Consider the following 14,939-nt stretch of genomic DNA (forward strand, 5'->3'; position numbering starts at 1 on the left):
TTTTTCCCACCCCAGAATAGGATGTGTTAAAACCTCCTGCGGGTGTGATTCATGTGTGCTCTCTTACTTTGGTCCACATGCTGCAATTTTCCAGCTTAGTAAACTGGGAGACAAATATATCCTCAACCAGTCACTGAGGATTAGAATATCACAAGTTTATATGTTTTTATATATTATTTCATCACTGTGGAGTGATTTTTCAGTTAATCATTTCAAGGTCATCTGCCACATGTGTGTCCCTGTTAGGGCTGGAATGAGAAACTCAATTCACAATAGCCTTTAATTCTAATAACGATATGAAATACCATTACCAACAGAGATGGCATTGTGTCCCACATAAACTGAAATTGTTATCTTAAATAACAATTATAATCAATAATTAAACTGTATCGCACACGTGGGAAATTCTTGTGTTAACAGTAGATCTGCTGCAACAGGCCCTGGCAGGTGTCAAGAATGTGGTTACTCTGGGAGATAACGCCTTACTATTCATTAAAACAAAAAAGATACAAACTTATATGGATTTTTTAATCTCTTATCCCTGTCCATCCCACTTATTTCATTGGTCAATTTAGAGTGAACAATCAACCTAGTCCTGCAGGTTTTTGAAAATGTGTCCATGTTAACTGATGTATCATGTGACCAAATTATTTACCAAAACAAACAAAGAAAAACATGGAACCTCCATGTAGAAATACCATCATTGACCACCAGGGTTTGAACACCACAACAAAGACTCCGAGGGTTCCATTAAAGCCTCGCCCTCCGTCCACACACTGTGGCTGGGTTTTGAGCCTGGTATAAAAACCACAGACCAATTACTGCTATTTCTAGTCTTGTGGTGTAAAACTGTTTTCACAATGTGGATGTTACTTCTTGTGTTGCCTAATGTTGCCGTATTCTTGTGCCATATTCAATGTTTTTATTTATATTTAAGGTGTACAGTCGCGTCATCACTACCACGTTACCTTTTTTTAAAAAGTGAAGAAGAAAGTAGTGTGAAAAAAGTCTGTTCTCACATTGTGACAGTGTGTCTGTGTTCCCTGCCAGCTTTCGAGCTTTAGCTAATTTTCTCAAAAGCCAGAAAAACACTGCACGACCAGTTCGCATTGGATAATTACAGGACTTTGATGACTTGCTAAGAAGCTAATCTTCTTCTATTAATTTATTCATGTCAATCAGAATCCTTACATTATTATGACTCATTCTGCCAATTAAAGGCAAAGAACCAATCAGAGAAATGCAACGGATCACACAGAAATGAGTGGAATGCCAATTTCACTGCCTTTTCCAACGGAACTCAATCACATTGATTACAGATGTGGAGTTGGCTTTAAACGAGTGTTAATTGCGTGTGCCTCGTTTCATTTTAATTAAGGTTACCAAACAGTGAGGGCAGCAGCAGAAACAGTGCAATGTAACACGGAGAAGCATTAACCCTGGAAAACATGGAAGATTTATTTATTAGTAATTAATTCATTACTTATTTACCAATCACGCACAGTAACAATGGCCAACATGCGTAGAGCTGACGATTTCACAGAAATCAGCTCCCCGCCCCCATACCAAACCAACACACACAGCCTGCATCTACAGTTACACACACACACACACACACACACACAGAGGCTCACACTGCACACAAGAGTCAGGTTGAAGGTTGAAGACCACACAAACACATGCTGGGTAGTGGAGTTAAGGATTTAAGGTGGAAATTAAAGTCTAAGTCGCATATGTCAAACTCAAGGCCCGGGGGCCAAATGCGGCCTGCCAGTCATTTGGCATGGCCTTTGGGAGCTTAAAGAGCATCTAATAAAGTCCATGCAGCTGAGTTTCGTAACCTGATGTACAATATTTGTAACATGAATAAGTAATCATCAATTACAACTGAAGTTACTGGATGAAAATCTCTTGACTGAATGACCAGGGAATGAAAATGTTGGTCATGGCCACTGCTCCTCTTTTTGTCAATGACACCAACAATTGAACAATGGTCCATACATAGCATTACCCTTCACAGAACTTGGCGCTGCTCTTGTTTCTACCTCCTGGTAATGAAAGCAGGGCACTCAGCTGATTCTACTGTATTGAGACCAGGGTTAAAACAGGGTTAGGGTTGATTGCCTTGGCAGTGTCCTGAACTGCATTGTGTTAGCGGTGAAACAGATCCCAGAACAGTCAGTGTAGGACCTCACAAGGTCATTCAGAGAACAGACCTTGTAATGACAGAGCTGCTGTTCAAGGTGCACTGGATTCAATTATTTACTTTGTGCATTACAGTTATGATACAGAGTCATGTGACATTGAAATAATCCTGCAGACACATCATCGTCCTCCTCATCCTCCTGACTTTCCTACTGATAACTCTGCACTAAATGCCTTGGTGGTTTGGTCTCTTTTTAATGAAACTGTCAAACTGAATCAATAAATCTATCATTTCTGTGCTACCAAATATAAACCGAGTTATCTGAGTGTGGGAGGAGACTATAGGGGGTTCAGTTAACACAGATCTCTGGCTTTAAAATAATGAGATCCAGAATAGAAGCCATTACCAAGAAGGTGGAGACACGACTCCCTCCTTGGAAGATGTGATCATTCCCTGTGGCTTCACAGGGACCAAAGGATGTTGTATTTCCCATCTTAACACAGATAACTACCCGATTGGTTCATTTCTTACAATAGAAATATACATAATTATTTAAACCTGTGTTGTTCTGATGTAAGCACAGTTCCTCATTGTCAGATGGAATCAGACCATCTGCCAGGAATCACTTGCCTGGCAGCTTCATCTCCAATGTCCTTTGTCCAATAATATTGACTGTCTAGCCAAGGCAAAGGCAAAGTCAGTGGTTGCCATACTTTTTTGTTCCTGCAGCGACACCCCTCTGTAGATAGAACTATTGCTGTGACCCCCATTATGCTCAAGGCAAAAACTGAGCTCTGCTAAAGTTTATAAAACGATAATGAGTAATTTCTAATTTCTAATTCTCATTAGTCAAAAGAAATACAAAAACAAATTAGTCAAAAAGTTCAAAGACAGATGTAATCACTTCAAAAGGTGTTTTGTCGAGGCATCTCCAACAGATTGGAGAAGCTTTCTCATTAGATTTGAGTCAAAAGTTGAGGTCTGTGTGTGTTGTTGTGTTGAACCAGGTTTTTATTTAACTTTTAAAATTAGAAAAAAAAAAAAGAAATCAGAGCTAACGTCACTCTTTAAAACAAGCCTAAAAAGAAAGATGTGATGGAAAATAATGGTTTCTACACACAAATTTTTGTCAAAAATAATGGTAGTGTGATGCGATGAAACCAACAGCTGAAATGACCGACCATCAGTGGAAAGATTTATTTTGGCGTTTCAGGTGTTCTGTGAAATATTACATTTTTCCTTGAACACAGGTTATTATTTCCTGCTCCAGAGCTCTCTGCTGCCACATCCTTTTATGAACTTGGATACTTTAAATACTTTATAGTCTCTCAAGCCTCAGGATACTGCAGGGAGAAAAAAGTACCTGTTGAAAAATGGACATAACAGTCAATTTGAAGTACAAAAGCCCGTATGTGGTCAGTTACTCTGCAGAGGTAGAGATTCACCCACTTTTTATTCCCTTTCATAATAAGCATAGCTACTTTATGTAGAGTAATCGATACTCGTATGAGTATCAATATATCAATACCACAGAACCGATACTTCAAACGCTCATTTGAAACTGTGTGCTGGAGCGTGAAGCGTCCAGTCGGTGTTGTCAAGCTGACCAATCACGTTGTACTGTAGACGAAGAATCTTTACTCCATCTTTACGGTTTTTTCCTCTTTGATATCTGTGACTGTTTACTTTTCAATACTTTTCAACACAGGTCCAACTGCATCTTTCTGTAGAGCAGACACTCGATGACACGGTCCTGATGGCTGCAGCTGTTCACATGTAGACGGATCTGAATGACAATCCGCTCCCAGCAGACCTTTCATCCGCAACATAAATTATCCTCCTTTATTGGATGAGAATTTTTGGAATTGGCTTGTTTTTAAAAGGTAGAGCCGCACGGTGGTAGAGCGGTTAGCCTTGCAGCACAAAGTTCACCAATTTGCTGTTTGATACCCAATCTATCCCACTCTGAGTATGAGTTTGAATGGTTGTTTTCGGGGGGTTACACCTTCTGTGCAGGATGCAACCCCTAAGGACTGCTGGGATTGGATGTCACTCCCTCTGTGACCCTGAGGGGGGGTTAATCTGTAGAAGATGAATGAACTAATAAATCATTTCTGTCAGATACCGATTTAATCCCTAAAGACTTATTCTGACTACTATTTAACATCTAGTAGAAATGACTCTTATAAAACACTTGGAAGTAGTTTTTATTAGACATGAGCCACGTCGTCTCCAAAGTAACCGTTTGGGGCACAGAGTTCAGATGTGAGTCTTGTAAGATTTGCAGTGTTTAAAGTAAAATTGAGCAGAGTTCCAGCTGTTGCTAGAAATGTCAACATGATTGGGGTGCACAATAGTTGTAACCACAAAGGGGGCGCTGCACTAAGAGTTTGAGAAGCGGTGAGGAGGAGAGGCAGAGTTCATTAATTCACAGGTCAGAGTGAATCTCAGTGGTGTGATGGGGATTTCATGGTGTCCTGTTTCTCAGGGCTGGTCGTCAAGGCCCCGAGGAGCGAGCTGGGCTGGTTTCTGTTCTTACACTCAGTTAATTGTATTCACAAAGCTTCCCATGTGTAAAGTGGGTCCTGATTACATGGCAGGCATGGAAGTGGAGGACATGGTTTTCATAATGGAGAAGAACAATGAGAGAGGGAGGAGGGAACAAGGGAGAGAGAGAGAGAGAGGGAGGTGGTCACATACTGTACATCTGTAATTGGTGACTAAACTGGAGACACACCATACATCACTTATGTCCTCTCCACCGGGTCCCTTCTCTGAAAACGCGCAGCCAGATGCGCATTTTGGAGAGGTTCAGAGAGGAGACGTGAGAGAGCACAGGCTTCTCCATCGCCTTGACACTAAAGGAAACATACGTCTCCTGCTTGGATTTAAGCAGACGTAACCCCGCCTTGATTTCCACACTTCTTTACAGCCTCCTGCCTCCATCAGCGCCGTCACTGAGGCTCCCGTGCACCAGGGCGGACGGAGACGCACAACATCCTGCACTTTCTCCCGGACAGAAGCACTTTACACCGTCACATCAGTGACTTTTCTGCAAACAACGGAAACTGTTCTTAGAGTAACGCATTTGCATTTCACTGCTTTGACATTATTATTGTCATTATTTTATCACCCTGTGAGACAGCGACAGTCCCGGTCTCCTGGACTGACGGTCCGAGCGCTGCACGTTCTCTGCTCATTTATGCGGGAACAACGATGTGCAGAGCAAATGAAGGATACACGGGGAGATAAGTGTCCGTGGACGCTCTTGGACTTTACCCCTGCTGCCTGCAAACACTCTGCTCTAGTCAAACTTATGGCGTGAAGGTAAGAGTCGGAACGTTTTATTGTTTGTTCATTAATGTACATTGCATTTTTTTTTGTCTCACACTGGTGTGTTTAACTTAAAGAAAACACAGTTTCAGAGTATGCTTGGATTCAGGAGTGGATGTTGCTCCAGCAGGATTCACCGTGCACCGTAAACATCAGCGTCTAAGCTCTGCGCGTTCTGCTCCAGCAGACCCTGGAGATCCGAGCGCTGATTTATTGGTTGTGATGCCTCATAAATTAACTTTCAAGGCGGATTTGCTGTTGTTGGTTTGCCATTTGTCGCGTATTGGCTCTGGGTCGGTTCCAGTGATTGAGTCCGGGTGCGCGCCTCAGCGCTGGATGTGCCAAATACTGCGGCTCTTTATAAAATAAAAATAAAACAAACTCAAATGGTTTACGCGTAAAAAGACGCGTTGGACTGTTTGCAGTTTTTTTTCGTACACAGAACATTAAACAAGTCAAACCGCACTCCTGTAAGAAATGCTCAGAGATCCTCCAGTGTCCGTGCGTCTGTGAGAAACGGTTCTCACGGAGCGCAGGTTTCTCCAGAGGCAGCGCATCCACACACAGGTGGCTGCTGCAGGCTGCCGTGTGTGTTGTCAACATCCGTGAGCAGCTGTGACCAGACAATATCAGTGGATGAGAGGATAGAACGATGGGAAAGAAAAAAACAGACTATTTTAATTTATAGTCACCTGTCAACTCGTCACATCTGCGGTGACACGGGCTATTTATTTACAGAGTCCTTGAACACTCGGCTGGTGACAGACTGATTTCTAATTTGACAATAAAATGATATACTGTGAGGGAAAAAATGGCACTTGGTAAATACGACAAAAACCATCCCAGAATGAATGTTATCTAAAAAAACAAACAATTAAAATGAATTGTGTTCTCAGAGAAAATGCTGTTAAAGGTGAAGCTGATTCATCAGAACATCTCTGCCAACTGGACTCTGATTTTGTCCACTCCACTCTTATTGAGGAGGTTTTAATGCACAATTTAACAACCAGCTTATCCACATTACTAATACATTTAAAGGCTGAGATATTTCCCAAGACTGAACGTGGAGTCCTGTTGTCAGGGTGCAGGGTTTTAATCCATATGGATCCCTGAGTCTTTTATCTGCCACAGTGGCTGCTGTTTGAAAGGCAGCTTCAGCCCAGCTGCCTGTAAACGCAGCGTTTGTCAAACACAGCTGTTTGACACGCAGTCCCTCAGATGCTTCCAAACAATTGACCATCAAAAGCCTCGGACTTTTGTGCCAGCAATATTCACAGGTTCGGGGGTTTACGGTGATTTCCGGGATCAACGGACAGTGGTTTAAAGGGGATTAAAGCTGAATACTTGAAGCAGCTGGTCAGTCAATACTGACATTTAAATTCAACACAGTGTTCCCAGGGGGGAGGACACGTATTCAACAAAAACCTGGAGCGTGTCTCAACCTGTGCCTCTTCAATCCAATTACCACACCAAAGAAAACTTATTTGTTTACACGTCTGCGGCGTCCAAATTGATCCAGTCTGTGGTATCAAAGTCTTGTCAAAGTACAGAGGGGGTTTAAATAGGGACCACGGGAGAAACCAATCTTCCCTTTCCTCTCATTTGTTTCCACAAGTGAAGTGTGCTGCTGCTGCTGGTTTGTCTTCAAATATAACAATCACAGCATCAGAGCTTTGGGAGATTAGACAGTAATCATCCACTGCAGATGGGTTAAACCGTGTTTAGATGTTTCAATTGTTTAATTTATTCTGTCATGTTAAATATTGATGTCCGCTAACTGTTTCATCAGATTGGTAACGTAGACAGCAGTGGTAATTATATAAATGAGGACCATAGACAGCCCTGTGGCTAGCTTGTCCTTTTTTACTATACAAAATAAAAAAAATAAATAAAAAATACTCCAAACTAATTGACTCCACAGCGGTCGCAGTATCACCGTCTTACATGTTGCGTCGACAGCAGTCATGTGACTCCTTAATCCCTTGTGTTTTGACAAGTAAATTATTTAATTGTATTGAATTTCTGAATGTGTCCCAGCGGCCCACATTCTTCCTCTTGAAACCCATTCTCTGGCTCTGTCAGATGCGTCAACACTCCAGGGACCCGCACCGTCACTGAAAGCGTAGAGGAGCCAATTAGTTCCAAAAGCCAATAGAGGATCCACCATGATCTGGTTATTCTCCAGGTTGCAGTCACTGGCTGCGGAACGCATGTCAGCAGGTTCCTTCAGCTTCACAATAAAGTCTGTCCATGATACAGTACGTATATTGATCCACAGGGTGTATACTGTATAAGTGATATAATATATTATGTATGAAGCCCAGCTTTTTGGACATTAATTTCCTGTAAGGACTCCGGACTTAAGCAGTTTAGAAATTAGCCTCAGTAACTCCGGAACCTTCCCGAGTCCTGCAGGAACAAAGTGTCTAAGGTTTACGTGCAGTCATGTGCTGACCAACACAGCTGCTAATCCGCCTCCGCGTGGACACGCATCATCTCACATATTTAATTAAACCAAATTGGTTTGGACGTTCTGAGGCAGAGCAGTGACTTAAATCATAACCATAACCTGATCCTAGGTGGTTCCACATGATTTGTGTAATTGGATCTTTCTTTTTTGAAGAGAACATAAGTCACAACATGAGTTATCCCTGAAGAACATTCCTCCACAGGCATTCACACACAAACACACCGGTCATGCCATAGATCTTAGATGTATTCCGTTCTCTGGCCCCTAACTCTAACCCAGGGGAGTTCAACAAAAACACATTTAAACGTCACAGTATTTTCTTATAGCTTTTACATCAGGTGTTCTACCAAAGGTTACTGTGGGTGATCCAGCGAGTGTGTCGTACTAAATATTGAAATCTACTGTGCTTGAACTGATAACGTAGGAAGTTATAGTTTGTTTATTTTTTGACACTGATACTGCAGGTTAAATAACGACAAATGGTTACAACACGTTACTCCCGTGGTTTGTGGGGACTTTTATTTGGTGGTAAAATGATGAAAATGGCTTTTCAGTTGTGTTTTTTGTTTTTAAGTTGTCTTAGAAATATGAAGCTATTTGTCATCTTCACTGCGACTAATCCCAACTCAACTTCCAAATACCCTCAGTCTGAATCAGTGTCCTCATACAGATGAGGTACAGGTACACAGGTACACAAACACACCCCCAGGGAACAGAAATAACATCACACCTGAAATAAAACCAAAACCTTTTTTTTTATTACTCATCTCTTAAAAAAAAAAAAAATTAAAGGTTGTCTGTGACTAAGGGCCAAGTGGTCAGGGAGCCGCTTGACCTGAAACTACTCGTTCTTTACTGTGAGGGTTTTTTTTTTTTTTTAAGTTCTCTTGAGTCAAGTGCTGTATAAAAGCTGCAGTTGTACATCCTTATCCTTTTCAGCGGCAGCTTCCTTGACATTTTCTCTGGGAGCCTTTTGTTTGGTGAACAAAGCGAGCATAGATGCTTCCTGTCTGCATGACCTTTTTGTCCTGGCTTTGATAAATTAACGCTTCTTCATATACTTTTATAGCAACTGCTAATGTCAGATAACCAACACACAAAGCACAGAGCCACACAATAATCATCAGTAGAATGTTTATGATAGTAGCCTTTCTACTGTGAATACTCCTGAAGGAGGGAACCGCAGATGCCTGGTTGTAGCTCCGCACTCCCCCCTGAGGATTAAAAATGAACCCTGCAGCTTCATTCAGCTCACAGCCATTATCTACTCACGGCTTCAGCCCCCCCAAACCTCCCTCGTTTACAGACTGGGTGGTTGCTCACTACGAGGTTTTCATCAAGCATCTATACAAAAATAAATCACGAGCAGCCGTATTCCGCAGATCAAGTCTAATTAGTGGCAGCGAACGATTCGGGGTGAATTGCAGTGAAGCTGCAGCAATCACAGGCCGGTTAAGGAGGTTTAGAGCTCGCCACCTTCTGTGGGAATTGTCAGCACAGTAGAATTGATGATGTACTTGTTGGCTCCTTCAGGGCGCATTTTCTATTCTTTTTAATTGCCAGTAAAAGTCAACTTTGGCCAATAGTGAATTTTGATTGGTGGAGGAAATAGAATCTTAGGTCAGTGATTTATTCACAGTGAAAATTATTTCACTTCATTTCTTTATAGAGTGCTGTGAGTCAAGTTAAACTTTAGATGTATTTCTGTAGATTATAATCTTAAAGGTCAGAATAACTTCATATAAGCCGTCGTGTTACCCAGACACCTCAAAGTGAAGAATGCATTGAAATATAAATGAAATATAAAACAGTGGTTATTGCAGCACCGGAGTCACTGACATTATTAACTGACAGTTCTGCAGAAGTTGTTGTACTGTAGTTTGTGTTCAATGTATTTATGAAATCCTTTTGGCAATTTGTATTTATTTCTCAGAACAGGTGGATACTAGATATATTGTGTGTAAGAGCTGAGTTTATTCTTCTTTAAGTGCAGTGCCTGTTGTGTAGCTGAATGCTGAAGCGTTAGTAGTCGGGGCAGAGCTGTCATTCAGAGTTGGTTCTTGTCCTTCGTTGCTGCAGAGCTGATGCTGTTGTACATTTGAAAATTCCTGCTTGAGTTTTTAATCTTTTTTTCCCCTTGAACAAGCTGAGAAAAAAAAATCAGAACAGTTATCATTTTCCCTCTCTCCATCATAAATAAGATACAAGGAAAAAAAAGTTTCAGTTTGAAAGTGTTGAAAATGATTACTTTAAGGCCATTACCTCTCCCTTCATTTGCACTTTGTGACTTAGATAAAAAGACAATAATTAAAAAGTTGTTCAATCCCATTATTTGTTTACAGTTACTACCAAAAAATAAACAACTCATCTGGCATCTGTCATTATTATTATACATTTTTCACTATTATTTTAAGTATTTTTCTGTCCGATCCATGTGCAAAATATATTTGAATATTTTGCGCCCTTTTAGGGTATTATTTATTCCCTGGAGGAAAGGCCTGAAAAGGTGTTGGTGTTGTTCTCACTGCTCTCCATTACATGCACGTGTAAACGTCCTCACACTACTGCCAACCAAAAGCAACAGTGCCATTCAGGTCAGTGCAGGTATTACACATAATCTCAGAGGATAGTGCCGCAGAAGAGTCACAGGTCATGGAGAGAAAACACTGAGCAGCAGAGACATGTGGTGACTTAACAGAACTCATTTTAACTAGAACACAAACACCTCTGTTGAGACAATAAAGGTGAACAAGAGAGAAAAAAAAAAAAGAGGGGGCAGGGAGGGGTATTAGTGTTCACATATGCCCACAACTGCATCTATTATTACTGGTGTGTATGTACTGCATGTCTCAACCAGTGTAATGGAAAAGCAGCCAGGGGTGAGTGTGTGTGTGCACCATGCATGGCCTCACAAGAGACGAGACCTGTTGTTAGGCTGGAGCTTCCTTCCAACCTAATGAGGTCGATGGAGGCTTGTTACCATCCTCCCTCTTCCCTTTTTCCAGTGGGTGAATCCCCCAGTATCATTTTCTTTTTGGTTTGAATGGAGGAGGTAATAGCCAAAGACACTACTGAAATAACCTTTATGTCTTAGTGTATCAATAACATCCATGCAAAGGAAGACCGCATGCCCCCGGGGCTTTGTTTTTGACGATGATGCAATGCTGCCTTTATTGAGCCCTTTCAGATGTTTGTTTTTTTTTTTTTTTTTTTTTTTTATGTCCCTCTTTTCTGCTTTCCCCAAGTGAGAATAATATGAAGGATATCTGGGAGCTCGCCAGTATTTTGGTTTGAGCCACTGCTTTCAAAAACATCCTCTGATTTAAATGTCCCTTGCAGGTGTTAAATTTTGTGCGCTGAACCCCATTTCCAGCGAGTCAGGTTATTGCATATGTCAGTCAAATAAATGGCCGAGTGTCCCTGCTGTATCTGACAACTGCAGTTCCACGTCTGTCAACAAATTGTTGCACAGAACCCAGATGTTATGGGTAATATTGGGATTCAATGTGTTTAAGCGAAAAAAAAAAAATCTTATTCACTAAATATGTTGATAATGTATTATAGAGGTAAAATTTCCCCTCAAACCAAACCCATCTTTTATGGTTTGTTTTTAACACCACATGGTTACAACACCTCTAATGCAACCTGATGCTACAAAACATAAACCTAATGTATCTCCTCACACTTCAAAAAAAAAAAAAATCTTTAATGATTTGAGCAAAAGAAAGGAGCATAATTGTAATGACAAGATGATGACACTGTAATTGCAGCTCAGAATGAGTAGGTTTATTTTCAGGGCTGTTAAAGTCATAGCAACCGCCACCTAGTGTAGAAGAAGATTCCCTGTTGTGATGATTTGCTCTTTTACTCATACCCCAACAATAGGGAGCAATTTTCATGCAAAGGGAACTCACAAGATAGTCATTGACTTTGCCAGCATCAATGATTTTGACCTAGCGACTAAGAGGGCTGTGGCAGCGAGAAAACTAATTAGAGCGAATGCTATCGCAGGGAGAATCAAACACTTTGACAGAATTGACAAAGTGGAATCAGGACCAGGGATTGGTCAAGGCAAAGACTGAAACAGAAAAACAGGACTGGATGTAACTGGATGTAGAAATAAGAAGGCATCTGCTTCTTTCTGTAAATGTATTATGTCAGTTTATTTAAAAAATTCAAACTGCAACATTATTCATCAGACTGTAATATGTAAATGGTCTGTGACAGCAGGAACAATAACAGGCACGGAACGGACCGTGGTGACAGCACATGTCAGAGATTTGGTCAAGTTTGTTTGTTTCACAGTCTGATGAAACCACACCTCAACTCTTGACAAAAATATCCCAACCCTCATACATGTGCAGACACACATGACTGTTAGCATTTAGCAAGATTAAAGGATAGAGAACACCAGGTTCTAAAACATCAGTTCAATTAAGGCTGGTGCTTTTACTGAATGATTACATCAGAACAGAAACATTAAGAGTAAAGACATTTGTAAAACCTGTTTACAAATGATTAAAAGCTACAACAATCACTGCTGGGATGATTTTTAATTGGGAAACACAAGAATTAGTCTTCTTGCAAATTAATTAGGTAAATGTATTTTTATTAGTGCTTCTCACAGCCGTAATCACAAGACTGGAGCCTGAAAGTTTCTTTTTTAAAGGATAGCCTCAACCCACAGAGGTAAACTAAGAGACAGTCCTTCACAAAGGCACAAGAAACACAAAATCATAAAATACCCACACAGATAAACATAACACAAAGACATAAATTCCTGGACAATAACAAACATTTTTCTAAAGAGCACAGCAACTGCTGCAGAGTTGTTCAGACTAAAAGTGCAGCAGCCTTCACATCCTGCCTTTTATACTCTCAGGACCAATCAGAAATCACTCATCCACACACACCTGCAGCAAATCACTGATTCACCTAAGCCTGTGGGGAAAAAACTACTGCAGGTCTCAATACACAATCCTGAGTATTTGGAAGTTTTTTATTTTACTTTCTAATGAAAGTGTCACAAACATTAAACCCCAGAGTGAACAGTCTACAGCCCTCAAGTGTGTCCCACATCGATGATGTAAAACATCATTGTAAGTATGTTAGTATGTTGTGTATTCAAGAGTGGGCTGCCACTAGTTTTAAAAGCTTTCATTTAACGCTGTTATTTAAAATAACGGAGCCTTATTCACGCCCGCTTTACCTACTGTTGTCTTATGTCAAGGCATGGTTGTTATACAATCATCAACAAGGGGGCAGTGTTCTGAGTTAATTTGACTGAGGTCAGTAAAAAACGACATGTGGAGGCAGAATTCTTCTTCCTGATTCCACGGTTTCTGTTGTTGATCTGTCGTCTTCTTGGGGCGGGGGGTTCACCTGAGCTCTACTGTGCAACAACACTCTCACGATTTACTGTGGTACTGTAATTTAATGTAACCATCTGCAAGTTTTCAGGAAACATAAAAAACAAGGGGATGGAAAAAAGGCTATGTATGTTGATTGTAAGCTAGGCTTTAGGGTGAAGTACAAGCAGTAGGATCCAGGGGGCGACACTTATCAGAAATTCTACTGCTGCGTAATAACATGACCACACTATGCGATAAAGGCAAATCTTTAAACAAAACCATCGCACCTGGTCAATGATGGTTTGTGTGTTTTCTTGCTGACAACGGTAAATTAGAACTCCGCACTGCATTCATACAGTTGTTTAATGCAGGACGTACGCTTCTTGCACTTTTTGGGGGGCGGCGATGAGGACTACGGGCTCAGGAGAAAAGCCTTGTCATAACAAATCCAGGAGAGTCAGATAATGCATTCTACACTCAGATCAGTGATAAAGTCACCGGGGAAATGGACTCTATGGTTAGATACGAGACAGGAGTGGGGGTTCGAGATTAAAGTCAGTTGAGGCTACAAAAGCACTGAACGCAGAGCAGGTCAACTAATCTGAATTCACAGCTCGCCTGCTTCACCTGACAATGTTGAACTGTCGATAATGTTGGCTAATTCATTCTGTTCTATTCTTTTAGTCATCCCAAGTAGGACTACATTAATATTTGCATGAATTAAAGAAGAGCAGTAAGAGTTTTTTTTTGCAATCCCATTAATGCTGAATGTTCCTCCAGTGGCAGTAAAATGTGAGTGAGCATTTGAAAAAAAAAAAAAAGATTTTTAGAAAAAAAACAAAACAGCCCCAGCAGTGAACAGTGAATGGAATGAACTCTGTCCAAATTGAAAGAATAATTCTGTCCGTAATAGGGTTATAAATACACCAATGGTACATGACTCACATGGAGCGTTAAAAATCTGGGACTCATCGTAAAGTGGCAGGTGGTACATTATAGTCATGCAAGTATTTTTTCTCTTCCTGTGAACTTTTCCATTTCCAGTGACACAATTTATAATCACAATCTAAGAATTACTGCAATCATAAAGCTTTGACTGAGCTCTCATTTATTTTCTAATCTTCTTCCTCTCTGAATGTCAAGTTTCCCTAAGGATTTCAACTCACTGGTTAAATAGTCTGAACAGAAAAGTCTAAAAGTTCTCCACAGCTCAGGTATTTAGCAAGTCTTCAAGGGATGACAAACAAGAAAAGGGTCGATGTGGTTAAAAACATGAACTGTGGTAATCAAACATTTGACACATTAAGCAAAGCTTTTCATGATTCAAAAAGTCTAATTCTGCTGTCAACTGAATTACTGATTAGACATACAAGTGAACTTAGAGGGAAGTAACTGTCTTCTACTTTTGTGACAACCAAAACAAGATCCAACTTTTGTGCAATCTTCTACAAAGCACACAACCGGTAACCCGTTAGTTGTAGTGCAGTAAAAATCGAATTCTATCCTTTTGAAAAACTTTGTGTGGGCTTGTTTGTTTACTCCATTTGAACCTAAATGTCCTTCGGCTTTACGACACAGTCCAGTCTCAGATCTCATACTGAGTACTGCTAAATGTTTGAAAGCAATCAGTCGACATTTC

General features: G+C 40.7%; 1 protein-coding gene across 1 annotated transcript in view; it reads left to right on the forward strand.

Annotated features, from left to right (window-relative positions):
- The first annotated feature begins 4,412 nt into the window (after positions 1-4,412).
- Positions 4,413-14,939, forward strand: part of drd2a (dopamine receptor D2a) — a 41,149-nt gene continuing 30,622 nt past the window's right edge. The window contains exon 1 of the mRNA XM_008309620.3: positions 4,413-5,473. The gene's annotated coding sequence lies outside the window, so the exon portion shown is untranslated. The remainder of the gene's footprint in view (positions 5,474-14,939) is intronic.

This window comes from Cynoglossus semilaevis, chromosome 4, assembly GCF_000523025.1.
Source record: "Cynoglossus semilaevis isolate Cse_v1.0 chromosome 4, Cse_v1.0, whole genome shotgun sequence".
Taxonomy (NCBI): domain Eukaryota; kingdom Metazoa; phylum Chordata; class Actinopteri; order Pleuronectiformes; family Cynoglossidae; genus Cynoglossus; species Cynoglossus semilaevis.